Source organism: Dendropsophus ebraccatus, chromosome 15, assembly GCF_027789765.1.
Source record: "Dendropsophus ebraccatus isolate aDenEbr1 chromosome 15, aDenEbr1.pat, whole genome shotgun sequence".
Lineage (NCBI taxonomy): Eukaryota > Metazoa > Chordata > Amphibia > Anura > Hylidae > Dendropsophus > Dendropsophus ebraccatus.
In genome coordinates this window covers 62,880,409-62,894,540 of record NC_091468.1, presented here as the reverse complement: position 1 = coordinate 62,894,540, position 14,132 = coordinate 62,880,409, and the positions used below count along the sequence as shown (strand labels likewise).

The 14,132-nt window shown below is 43.3% G+C and overlaps 1 long non-coding RNA gene across 1 annotated transcript in view; it reads right to left on the bottom strand.

Annotated features, from left to right (window-relative positions):
* The window catches only part of LOC138774544 (uncharacterized), a 39,600-nt gene extending 32,751 nt beyond the window's left edge, over positions 1-6,849 (bottom strand). The window contains exon 1 of the long non-coding RNA XR_011360333.1: positions 6,813-6,849. This is a non-coding gene — a long non-coding RNA (uncharacterized lncRNA). The remainder of the gene's footprint in view (positions 1-6,812) is intronic.
* Between the last annotated feature and the right edge of the window lie 7,283 nt (positions 6,850-14,132).

Sequence of the window (14,132 nt, the reverse complement as noted above, 5' to 3'; positions counted from 1 at the left end):
CATGGAGAAGCCAGGTGCTACCAGGTTATGAAAATAACTTAATAACTTGTTCACACCACGCCTGCTCCATACAGCTGAGCATATAAATATATGCTTTGTAGCCAGAGTACAAGCCAAGCTCAGTCAAGTACCGACTAAGTTTCCAAATTGGTGGTGACTAGAGATGAGCGAGCACCAAAATACTTGAATGCTCGTTACTCAAGTCCAGTTTTTTCAATACTCGAGTGCTGGATTCGAGTACAAGCCCCATTGAAATCAATGGGAGACTCCAGTATTTAACCAGATGCCACCAGCTCTGCATAGCAGAGGGTACCTGGTTAACCTTAAAGCGACAGTGTGACCCCCAGGGGGTTAATTTAGCCAGAATGTGCTCTGTTGGTGGAAAGGGGAGCGGGGAAATTATACTTACCACTCATCCATCTGTCTTCACTAATGCCGCTCAGCCAATCAGAGGCTGCAGTCCTGTCTCAGCTGCTGATTGACTGAGCTGTGACAGTAAAGACAGCAGGAAGCACTCTGGTGAGTATATTTTTTCCCCCGCTCCTTCCCCCACATGGTTTAAATTATACCTGTTACAATGGGACCTTCCGGATCAGAGGAGAGATCCTCTGCTAATCTGGAAGGATACAGAGACACAGTCAGATTATAATGCTTTATTATCTTGCATCTTCGTAGCTATGGAGACATGACCTTCCGCATTAGCACAGGATCTCTCCACTGATATAGAAGGTCAGATCATGACAGGTACACTTTATTAAAGTGTCACTGTCGAATTTATTTATATATTTTTTTTGCAGAAATCAATAGTCCAGGTGATTTAAAAAAAACTTTGTAATTGGGTTTATTAGGCAAATATGCCATTATCGGCATTCAAAAAAACTTTCCCCAGCCCCTCCTCCCTCCTCTCTCTCTTCCACTGCTCATTATCAGGAAATCTTGACTAGTTTACATCAGGCCCCTGTCTAATCTATGGAGAGGGGAGGGGGAGGAGGGAGATTAGTTGCCAGCAGAGAGCAGAGAACAAAGGATTACACAGCGGGAGCTGTGTGAAAGCTGGTATTCAGAGGTTTGCGAGGTCAGTGCTGACTTCAGAGGAGATAGCCCAGTGATGTAGCTATAAATTAACTCTTTGTTGTCCTGTTTTGGTGCCTCATCTCCCTCCACTCCTCCCCTCTCCATAAGAGAACAATGAAGACAGGGGGGAGAGCTTCAAACTGCTTTTTCATGATAAAAATGCATTTTTTGGCTAATAAACCCAATTACAAAGTTTCTTAAAATCGCCTTAAAATCGCCTTTCAACAAGCCTTAAACACCATAATAAATATATATTTTTTTTTTTGCTTCATAAGTATTTTGATTAAAATAAAAACTCAAAACCATCTACCTCATAAGGTTTTTTTTTCCCTTTGCTTTTCTTAAAGGGACACTTCCGTCAGATTATTGTGTGTGTGTGTTTTTTTACTCATCATTTATGGGAAACAATGTTTTCTAGAATTCTAAACATAGATTTTTGCATTTCATCATTATTTAAAAAACAAAAACAAAAAAAACAATCAAAATGCATTCATTTTTTTAAATAATGGAAGTTAATGGAAAAACAGCTCAAAACAGATGCACAAAAAGACATCCTTTTTTTTGGCATAAAGCAGATGAATAAAATAGACAGCAAAAACGCAGTTTGAATCCAACCTTACAGATGCATTCTGAATATTTTTTTTTTTGCAATTGCAGACGAAGATTGCAGACAATTGCAGACATCATATGCTGCATATAAACGTAGCCTTAGGGTAGCTTCACACGGGCGGGCTCGCTGCGAGATTCTCGCTGCGAGCCCGGCAGGTCCTGTCAGTTTCCATAAACTACATACTTGCTGCGGACCGCAGCGAGTATGTAATTGTACCGCGCTTAACCCCTTCTACTCCCGCCGGCTCCCCCGCTGTAAGCAGCATACATTACCTGTCCTTGCTGCACGGGTCCGGCGTCCTGCTCTCCCGCCCGGCCAATCAGTGGCTGCGGCTGGGCAACACACTAATTGGCCGGACGGGAGAGCAGGACGCCGGACCCGAGCAGCAAGGACAGGTAATGTATGCTGCTTACAGCGGGGGAGCCGGCCGGGAGTAGAAGGAGTTAAGCGCGGAACAATTACATACTCGCTGCGGTCCGCAGCAAGTATGTAGTTTATGGGAACTGCCAGGACCTGCCGGGCTCGCAGCGAGAATCTCGCTGCGAGCCCGCCCGTGTGAAGCTACCCTTAGGCTATGTTCACATTATGGGCGTAATGTGCATAAGATGGTTGCGTTTTGCCGCCAAAATGATGGCCGTAAAAAAATAACAGCCACAGAACGGCCCAAAAAGTTGTGTCAACCTAATTCTTAAAAAAAAAAAATAAGAATGACTTCCTTCTGATCAGCAAATACTGATGAAAAATACTGATGTGTGTTCGAGGCCTTAGGGCCCTATTACACAGGACGATTATCGTGCAAAAAATCGTTAAATTGTTTGAATTTAAACGATAATCGTTCTGTGTAATAAAATCGTTCGTAAGTCGTTGATCGCTGGCTTAGATCTGAACCTAAAATTATCGTTAATCGTTCGCTGTAATTCCACACTCGTTCGCTCAAGTTCCGCATTTGTTCATTAATCGCACAGTGTAATTGCACATTGTTCATTGTTTTGCCGGGATCAGAAGGAATAAACGATCATAGTAACGATTGCAATAACGATTGTAACTAACGATTATCGTTCTGTGTAATATGGTGAACGATTTCAGGTTAACGATAAGCAATCTCGTTTACGATTGTTTATAGTAGTCGTTAATCGTTAAATATTGCTTCGTGTAATAGGACCCTTATAGCCCTATTTCACGGAACGATTATCGTTCATAGACTCGCTCCAACGACCGCTCGTTAACGAGCACTTAACGATTTTTTTAAGCGAACGATAACACATAATACGTGTGGAAACGTGAACGATATCTGTAGTGTAACGATTTTTTTGCGGTCGTTACATCGTTACATGGTCATTTAAAACGTGGGGAAATGTAGGTAGACATTTCAAAAACGACTGAAAGATTTTTTATTTAACGAAAAGATTAGCGAATTATTGTTGAAAGACCAACGATTTTTTTTTCGACATGTTGAAAAAAAATAGTGAACGACTCAACGATGATTTCGCTGTTGTTGTTCGCTCGTTTACAGCTATTCCACAGAACGAATATCGTTAACGAGCGGTCGTTTGAACGATTTTATGAACGATAATCGTTTGAAAAAGTTCAGTGGAATAGGGCCTTTAGTTGTTCTATAAGTTGTGGATACTTTGCGGTGGCTGTCCAGAGCTCAGGCCTGTGTGCACGCTGCCTGACACCTTACAGAAGACACTACAGTGTGACTGACAGAGTGAGGATATTTGGACAGCCCTTCCCTTTACTGAAGTTTCGCTCAACCCCCACGTTGTGCTTTCGATGGAGCTGTAACCTGATCTGCAGTCAGGAGTTAAGAGTTTCCCTTCAGTCCCTTCCCGCCTACTTTGCAGCCATTAACATAAAAGAACCTGAGAAAATCCCACACGACTTAGGAGAAAATGGGGAAAAGGAAGTTATGAGAACATTCCTCTGAAATACAAATATAGGAAGAATTTTCCTATAAGGAATAATACATTCCACGTCTTCCGGAGATTCCCGCTCTGCTTTGGCTGTTTTATACTGTCTTCATCTTGTTAGATGGTTCTATACTTTGTCTAAAACCTAAATAAACAGCGCTCCACACGCTCTAAATATTAACCTGCAGTCTGGTTGTTATGATAAGAGATGAGACGGATCAATAGCCTGACCGCAGAATAGTAAAACAGTCGATTACACATAACCATCACAGTATCTGACAGTACATATATATATATATATATATATATATATATATATATATATACAGTGGTACCTTGGTTTAAGAGTAACTTGGTTTAAGAGCGTTTTGCAAGAAGAGCTCACAGTTTTTCAAAATTGTGACTTGGTTTAAGAGCATTGCTTTGGTTTAAGAGCTCCTGGTATTGGGTGGGAGCGTGAGTGGGGGAGGGGCATGGCCTGCATAGCGGGGTCTGCAGCACAGTACTCTGACCCAGGAAGTCTCTCTCACCTTCCAATTTATAGCAGATCCACTTCAGGCTGGGGCTTGCATCAGGGGACAGGACTGTGGGGGTAATCTCTTTATAGCTTTAACCCCTCTCTCCCTGGACAGAGAGTGCTGCTATACTGTGTCCACATCTGCCCTGCTCATTCCTTCATGCTCCCTGCAGTCTCTATCAGTCCTTGTGTTTCCCATCCTCTCCATTCCTGCTATAATGTGCTTGCACTCACACTCAGCTATACACACTGCTGCTATAATGTGCTTGCACTCACACTCAGCTATACACACTGCTGCTACAATGTGCTTGCACTCACACTCAGCTATACACACTGCTGCTATAATGTGCTTGCACTCACACTCAGCTATACACACTGCTGCTATAATGATTATAAAATTATTTTTGGGGTGTGGAACCAATTGTCTACATTTCAATGATTTCTTATGGGAAAATTTGCTTTGGTATAAGAGTGGATTTGGATTACAAGCACGGTCCCGGAACGAATTATGCTCGTAATCCAAGGCACCACTGTATATAGCATTTAGGCTATGTTCACACACCATCCTTTGTATGAACAGAACGTCCGTTGTTTTCCATTAAAGGAGAAGTCCGGCGAAAATTTTTATTAAAGTATTGTTTATACCCCAAAAGTTATACAAATCACCAATATACACTTATAATGGGAAATGCTTATAAAGTGCTCTTTTCCCTGCACCTACTACTGCATCAAGTCTTCACTTCCTGGATAACATGGTGATGTCACGACCCGACTCTCAGAGCTGTGCGGTCTAAGGGCCCTATTCCACTGGACGATTATCGTTTGCATATCATTAACGATTAACGATCGCAAACGACCACTATTGCGAAAGACCTGAAAACGTTCACTCATTTCCATTGAACGATAATCGTTACTTATGATCGTAATTGCGATCGTTTTTTCTTCGCTATTTATTCGCTATTGCATTCGTATCTATTGCGAACGACCGAACGATGTCTTATTCAACGCGAACGATTTGCGAACGAGCAACGATAAAAATAGGTCCAGGTCTTATAAAGCGATCAACGATTTCTCGTTCGGTCGTTAATCGTTAACTGCATTTCAACCGAACGATTATCGTTTAGATTCGAACGATTTAACGATAATCTGAACGATAATCGTCCAGTGGAATAGGGCCCTAAGGCTGCTGGAGAGGATGATGGCAGGGGGACACTGAGGGACACAGGGCACTGGAGGGACACTGAGCATCCCTCTGCCATCAATATCTCCAGCAGCCACAGCCCGCACAGCTCTGGGAGTCTGGTCGTGACATCACTATTTAATCCAGGAAGTGACATCACCATGTTATCCAGGAAGTGACATCACCATGTTATCCAGGGAGTGACATCACCATGTTATCCAGGAAGTGAAGCCTTGATGCAGCAGTAAGTGCAGGGAAAAAAAACACTTTATGTGCATTTCCCGTAATAAGTGTATATTGGGGATTTGTATAATTTTTGGGGGGCAATACAATGCTTTAATAAAAATTTTTGCCGGAATTCTCCTTTAAACAACGGCTGTACTTACCGCAGTGATATACATTGAAGTCAATGCAACAAGGGCCGTTGTTTTCGCACAATGTATTGAACAACGGACTGCGTTCACACATTTCACAAGTTTGTCCGTAATTTAAAATTTTAATTGTAAACTTAACTCACATTGATTTAAATTGGGCAGAAATTACTGACAAGTTCTAGTATGGACTGTAATTGTGGGACTGATTGTCCCATTGATACCTGATGCCAGGAGGTCCGTGAGTTCATTCAGTTACAAACTGTCTGCATACATAGGCCGTTCACGGATTGTGGGAATAAAGCCCCTACTACACAGGGCGATTCAGGGGAGCAAGCCAGCGCCGATCTGTCAGGTCAGCACTCGCTTGCTCCTCGTTCCCTGCTCACTGCCGGCGCTATTACATGTGCTAGCAGCAGGCGGGTAAGAGCTGGGGGGGCGCGGGGAGCTGCCCGGGTGATCGCTAGATTGTCCGGGCAGCCCATAGAAGTTAGCGGCGGTCTGCCTATTACAGGGAGCGACATTGATCTTTCATGTTGAAAGACAACGATCAGCCGACAATTTGTGTATGTCGTTGTCACTGATTGTTGTCTTCTATTACACGAGATGATTATCGGTTGAATACGGCCTAGGCTATGTTCACACTACGTATATTTCAGTCAGTATATTTCAGTCAGTATTGCAACCAAAACCAGGAGTGGATTAAAAACACAGAAATTGTGTGAACAGATCCTTTCTGTGTTTTTAATCCACTCCTGGTTTTGGTTGCAATACTGACTGAAATATACTGACTGAAATATACATATACTGACTGAAATATACGTAGTGTGAACGCAGCCTAATAGGCTGGACAATTTTAACACTTTGGGTCAAAAAGCGCTGCGGTCAGATGTTAACTGAGAGTCAATTGGGAAAAAAAGACGCCATACTCACTTGATGTTTTTAGCTATGCTGTTTTTACAGGGCAGTTTGGTGTTTTTCAGTGAGTTTGCAGTTTCGTGCATTTTCACAACTAAGGGTAGCTTTACACGTTTGCAGCAAAATTTGAATGGGTCACATACCCGCAGCAGAATTTTCATTCCGCTGGCAGTATGTGACCCGGCCCCTTTAACCCTTTGCAGCCTGCAGCCCCCACAGCATACATTACCTGGCACCGTGGCTGTGTGTGAAGTACCCGGCTCCCCTCGCTCCCCATCAGCCAATCAGTGCACAGCAGCACTGATTGGCTGATGGGGAGCGAGGGAAGCCAGAAGCCTCACACACAGCTGCGGCGCTGAGCAGGTAATGTATGCTCCGGGCCGGGGGCTGCGGGTGGTGGGGAGTTAAAGGGGCCAGGTTACATATCCGCAGTGGAATGAAAATTCAACTGCGGATATGTAACCCCATAGACCTTCACACTACATAGATTTACAGCAGAATTCGCTGCAAACTCGCAGCGTGAAATCCGCTGCGGATCCGAAGCTACCCCAATTCTGGAATCACACACAACAGTTTTTTTGAAAAGTACCTCTGCGGTTTTTGTGCCAAAGCCAGAAGTGGAATCAAATGGGATGGAGAATATAGAGGGAGGACTTGTCGGTCTCTTTCCTGTTGGATCCACTTCTGGCTTTGGCACAAAAATTGCAATTTTTGTGGATGCAATTTTTGCTGATTCCAGATCTCTGAATATACAGAGAGTGTGAACAGCCCAATTGAAATCAACTACGGACAAATGTAGCCTTAGGGCCCTATTCCACGGGACAATTATCGTTTGCATAAGGCTTGGTTCACACTGCGTTTTTGCAATCCGTTTTTTGCAAAAAACGGATGAAAAAAACTAATGCATTTGTGTGCATCCGTTTTGATCCGTTTTTCCATTGACTTCCATTGTAAAAAAAACGGATCAAAACGGCTGACACTACTTCCGTTAAAAAACGGCTGACACTACGTCCGTTAAAAAAAAGGATCCGTTTTGATCAGTTTTTTTTTTACAATGGAAGTCAGTAGAAAAACGGAGCAAAACGGATGTACACAAATGAAATGAAAAAAACGGATTGCAAAAACGCAGTGTGAACCCAGCTTAATCGTTAACGATAAACGATCCAAATGACCGCTATTGCGAAAGACCTGAAATCGTTCACCCATTTACATGGAACGATAATCGTTACTTATGATCGTTCTTGCGGTCCTCTTGTCTTCGCTATTGTGTTTGTCACTACTGCGAACGCCAAACGACTTCTTATTCAATGCGAACGATTTGCGAACGAGCAACGATAAAAATAGGTCCAGGTCTTATTAAACGATCAACGATTTCTCGTTCGGTCGTTAATCGTTAACTGCTATTCAATTGAACGATTATCGTTTAGATTCGAACGATTTAACGATAATCTGAACGATAATCGTCCGGTGGAATAGGGCCCTTAGGGTCCATTTACTCAGAAAGATTATCTGACAGATTATCTGCCAAAGATTTAAAGCCAAAGCCAGAAATGGATTTGAAAAGAGGAAAAAGACTTTCCTGTATGACCTGATCTCTGTTTCTGACTTTGGCTTCAAATCTTTGGCAGATAATCTGTCAAATAATCTTTCTGTATAAAAGCACCATTAGACCCTCAACACGGGTCATTGTAGATTTTCCCTGCATCTACTAAAAGGGATTTCTTAAAATCTCATTCGCAACGCTCATCCTGGTTATCTACCCACAAATCCAAGGAAGAAAATCCCCAGCGAACCCCAGCGTGAAAGTAGCTTCAGAGCTGAAATCTTGACCATTTAAATCAGGGATGGGGAATCTTTGGCCGTCCAGCTGTTGCAAAACTACAATTCCCATCATGCCTGGACAGCCAAAGCGAAGCTTTGGCTGTCCAGGCATGATGGGAACTGTAGTTTTGCAACAGCTGAGAGCCCGAAGGTTCCCCACCCCTGAATGACCGAGTCTCACAGCCGCCCGACCCCATGACTGTAATCCTTTCTTACAAGGAATGAAAATCATAGTCACATAGATGCACAGAACTGCGGTGTAGATTTGCGCTGGTAGTATCTGCAGCAGATTGTAATAGTTGTAGGGGGACATGTATCATTTCGCGTATCTTTGATTTTCGGCGGAAAGTGCCGTTCTGCTAATATTTTATTTGCAAAACGGCCATTTTGCGAATAAAATATTCTCAAAACGGAACTTTCCACCGGGTACGCCTGGGGGGCGGGGAGGGGGTGTGGAGGGGGCGCAGTTCATTATCTTTTTCTTTTAAAGTTATGGCGAAAACCTACTCCAGCCCTCAGCTGGCGTAGGTTTTCGGCTGTGCGCACCGGTGCACACGGGATTTATGTAGAGGCAGTATGCCTCTACATAAATCTCCGTAGCGCCGGAGATGCGGGGGCATTTTTAAGTCCGGCGCAGAAAACGCCGGACTTAATAAATGTCCCCCGTAGTTTTTACAGTTTTTTTTATGACGATATGCTAAATCGGTTTGTTGTGGACGTTCATTGCAGATTTCACCACTTTCAATGTATCAGCAAAGGAATCTGCGACAAAACCACTACGAAACACGAATAGAATTCAGCAAAGATTCACTGTGCAAGATCTGCGGCATGAAAGCTACGACCGAACAAAATCAGGGCACATAAACCTTGTACATACAAGCTGCATACCCTCATAGCTGTAGCATGTAAAAGCAGCGTAAATAACAACCTATACCATTGTCTTCCTCCGTGCAGAAGTTCATGGCATGTCTACATTCCTGCCCGACCCCCTGGGATCCTATTATACATTCAGAGTGTATGGAAGCCTCATGCTGATGTTCTCATTGTCCTCAGATGGTTTATTTTTAGTTACCACTGTAATTTTGTATTTTCTATTAAAGTGGTTGTTCACAAAAAAAAAATAAAAATCTTTCAATTTAACTGCTGCAGAAAGTGCCAGAGATTTGTAATTTACTTCTATTAAAAAATTTGAAGTCTTCCCGCACTTATCAGCTGCTGTATGTCCTGCAGGAAGTCGTGTATTCGCTCCAGTCTGACACAGTGCTCTCTGCTGCCACCTCTGTCCATGTCAGGAACTGTCCAGAGCAGGAGATGTTTTCTATGGGGATTTGCTGCTGCTCTGGACAGTTCCTGACATGGACAGAGGTGGCAGCAGAGAGCACTGTGTCAGACTGGAAAGAATACACCACTTCCTGCAGGACAAACAGCAGCTGATAAGCACTGGAAGACTGGAGATTTTTTTAAATAGAAGTAAATTACAAATCTATATAACTTTCTGAAACCAGTGGATTTGAAAGAATTTTTTTTGTGTGAACTACCTCTTTAAGGTGACAAAGCTCTGGGCGAAGCCAATCCCTGGCTGCATATAATTCATCAGGTGTGTCCTGGGTAAAGGGGTATATGCCCATTATTCATAGCATGGCCACAGGACATGGGAGGGTGCTCAGCCCCTCCTGTACCTTGCATACATGTGAATGGAGTGAATAGTGAGCATGCATGGCTATGTCTCCCTTCTTTCTCCACCTGGAGAGTATAGCCATAGCAGCAACAAATGTATTGTTATGAAGATTCACTATCATTTCACTATTATTCACTACTGTTTCAGTCGTGTGGTATGCATGAGACCCCTTATTAACACAAAAGTTAAAGGGGAACTCATTTTTTTTTCTTTCAAATCAACTGGTGTCTAGAAAGTTATATAGATTTGTAATTTACCTCTATATAAAAATCTCCAGTCTTCCAGTACTGATCAGCTGCTGTATGTCCTGCAGGAAGTGGTGTATTCTTTCCAGTCTGACACAGTGCTCTCTGCTGCCACCTCTGTCCATGTCAGGAACTGTCCACAGCAAGAGAGGTTTTCTGTTTCAATATATTTTATTGAATTTTTTTTCAATATAATTTTGCAAACAAAAGCAAATTTTTGCACACAAAATACAACATATATAACACAGTATACAGATAAGGTGTAAAGAAAAGCAAGTAAAAGTAAACAATAAACCATAAAGTAACGTGTAGTCAAAAAATACGTCTATGAAGTTTTCTATGAGCAGAGAGCACTGTGTCAGACGGGAAAGAATACACCACTTCCTGCAGGACATACAGCAGCTGATCAGTACTAGAAGACTGTCAATTTTTATATAGAGGTAAATTACAAATCTATATAACTTTCTTGACACCAGTTGATTTCAAAGTAAAAACAAATTCTATGGAGTTCCTCTTCAATCTATAAACATGGACATAAGGCCGTCAAATACTGCTCTTACTGTATACCCACTGATAACGGTAGCGATACCTATACAGGGTGGTCTAAAAGTAGGTGGACAGTGTATGTAATAGGCTTATGATGGGGAGATTTATCAAACATGGCGTAAAGTGAAACTGGCTCAGTTGCCCCTAGCAACCAATCAGATTCCACCTTTCATCCCTCACAGACTGTATGGAAAATGAAAGATGGAATCTGATTGGTTGCTAGGGGCAACTGGGCCAGTTTCACAGATCCAGGTAAATGTTTTTGGGCCACCGTGTATAGGTGACAGTATAAGTGATGGTGGGAGGGATTGTGTTGGTCAGTAGTTGTAGGGAACGTCGCACATTAACACTTCCAAAAATAAACGTAAATTTTACATAATAATAAAGCAGCAATAAAGAGGTCGGGGCAAAACAGAGGCCGGGACAAAGGGAAGACATAGAGCTGGAGGCTGCGGCCATGCAAGTGCTAATGTGAGGAGGAGTCCTGGCCGGGCTGTGTATATAGGGGCTATAGAGGCCTTGTGTCTCCAGGCTGTTAGTATAATGTGATATGTGATATTACTGCAGTCTACATGTCTCCTTGTATGTAGGGTCCTATTACACGGAGCGTATTTAGCGATTAGCGACTAACGATAAAAGATCGCAAACGAGATTGTTTATCGTTAACCTGAAATCGTTCACCATATTACACAGAACGATGGTCGTTATGCTGCGTTTACACGGAACGATATTTCGCCCGTTCGTACATTTAACGATTTCGAAGAAACACTTTTTTTTTATAATGATCAGCGTTTAGACAGAACGATATATCATACGGAAAATTCTTTTTGTGATCGCTTAAGCCTATCTCGCACATAGGTAAAATGGGTGAACGACTGTTTACACGGAACGATCTGCGAATATTTTGTGAAGGATGAATGACGATTTAAGAACATGTTCAAAGATCAAAATGAATGATTTCTCGTTTGTCGTTCGATCGTTCGCTGCGTTTACAAGTACGATTATCGTTCGAATTCGATCGTTATTGTGCAAATTCGCACGATAATCGTTCCGTGTAAACGCAGCACTAGTTACGATCGTTTACTCCTTCTGATCCCAGCAAACCAATGTGCAATTACACTGAACGATTAGTGATCAAATGCGGAACTTGAGCGAACGAATGTGGAATTACAGCGGACGATTAGCGATAATTTTAGGTTCAGATCTAATGCTGTGTTTACACGAAACGATAATTGGCCCAATCGTACGATTAACGATGTCGGAGTAACGATTTTTTCATAACGGTCAGCGTTTAGACGGAACAATACATCGTACGGAAATTAGTTTTGCGATTGTTTAATGCTGCGTTTACACGTAATGATTATTGGCCCGATTGTACGATTAGCGATGTCGGATTTACGATTTTTTTTTTATAACGATCAGCGTTTAGACGGTACGATATATCGTACGAAAATTCGCACTGCGATCGTTTTGCGATCGTTTAAGCCTATCTCACACATTAGTTAAATCGGCGAACGACTGTTCACACGGAACGATTTGCGAATTTTTTGCGTACGATGAACGACGATTTGCTGACCTGATGAAAGATCACGATGTACGATTTATCGTGCGTCGTTCGATCGTTCGCTGCGTTTACACATACGATTATCGTTCCAATTCGACCGTTATCGCGCAAATTCGCATGATAATCGTTACGTGTAAACGCAGCATAAGCCTATCTCACACATTGGTTAAATCAGCGAACGACTTTTTACACTGAACGATCTGCGAATTTTTTGCGAACGACGAACAACGATTTTAGAACATGTTGTAAGATCAAAATGAACGATTTCTCGTTCGTCGTTTGATCATTTGCAGCGTTTACACGTACGATTAACGTTCGAATTCGACCGTTATCGTGCAAATTTGCACGATAAACATTCCGTGTAAACACAACATTATTCAACGACATGCGAACGATTTTTCTATTGCAATTACACAAAACGATTATCATTTAAATTCGAACGATATAACGATTTTTTCGCATGATAATCGGCCCTTGTAATAGGGCCCTTAGTATTAGATCGTTGGGTCTGGATGTGGATGCAATCACGGACGTTTTTTCACAGATCACCGAGGTTGATGGCGGACTTCTTCAACGGAACTTGAAAATCACTGAACATATGAATGAGGCCTCCCCCTGTGCCTGTGACCGGCCAGCTGGCAGCGCAGGGTTAATATGGAGACTACTATGAGGATTTCTATAGGGACACCTGATAAATAAATGTGTCTCTGTGTTACCCTCTCTCTCTTCTCCTGGGGCAGAGCTGCGGGTACATTATGGGGCAGAGCTGTGGGCACATTATAGGGCAGAGCTGTGGGCACATAGGGCAGAGCTGCGGGTACATTATAGGGCAGAGCTGTGGGTACATTATAGGGAATATTATGGGTACATTATTGGGCATATTATGGGGCAGAGCTGTGGGCACATTATAGGGCAGAGCTGTGGGCATGTTATAGGGCAGAGCTGTGGGCACATTATAGGGCAGAGCTGTGGGCATGTTATAGGGCAGAGCTGTGGGTACATTATGGGGCAGAGCTGTGGGTATGTTATAGGGCAGAGCTGTGGGCACATTATAGGGCAGAGCTGTGGGCATGTTATAGGGCAGAGCTGTGGGTACATTATGGGGCAGAGCTGTGGGTATGTTATAGGGCAGAGCTGTGGGCACATTATAGGGCACAGCTGTGGGTACATTATAGGGCAGAGCTGTGGGTACATTATAGGGCAGAGCTGCGGGTACATTATAGGGCAGAGCTGTGGGTACATTATAGGGCAGAGCTGTGGGTACATTATAGGGCAGAGTTGTGGGTTCATTATAGGGCAGAGCTGTGGGTACGTTATAGGGCAAATATGGGCACATTATAGGGCAAATATGGGTACATTATAGGGCATATTATGGGTACATTATTGGGCATTTTATGGGCACATTATGGGCACCCTGCCGGCTCATGTCTCCCCTGGTTAATAATTCCCCCCGTGGCTGCCAGGCCATTGTTCACACGGAGGAATGCGCTAACAATGCGCAGAGAACAATGGCCGCGGCCGGGCCGCTGTTTGGGGAGATGTGAGGACATTCCTATGTTTGCCGTGTGGGAGGCGCAGCGTGTGAACACAGGAGGCAATGCTGGGAAAGGACGGAGATCCGCCCGGGGGAGGGAGCGGGTGACAATGGGAGGAGGCCGGGGGAGGGCGCCCATGTGACGGGGAGGAGGAGGAGGA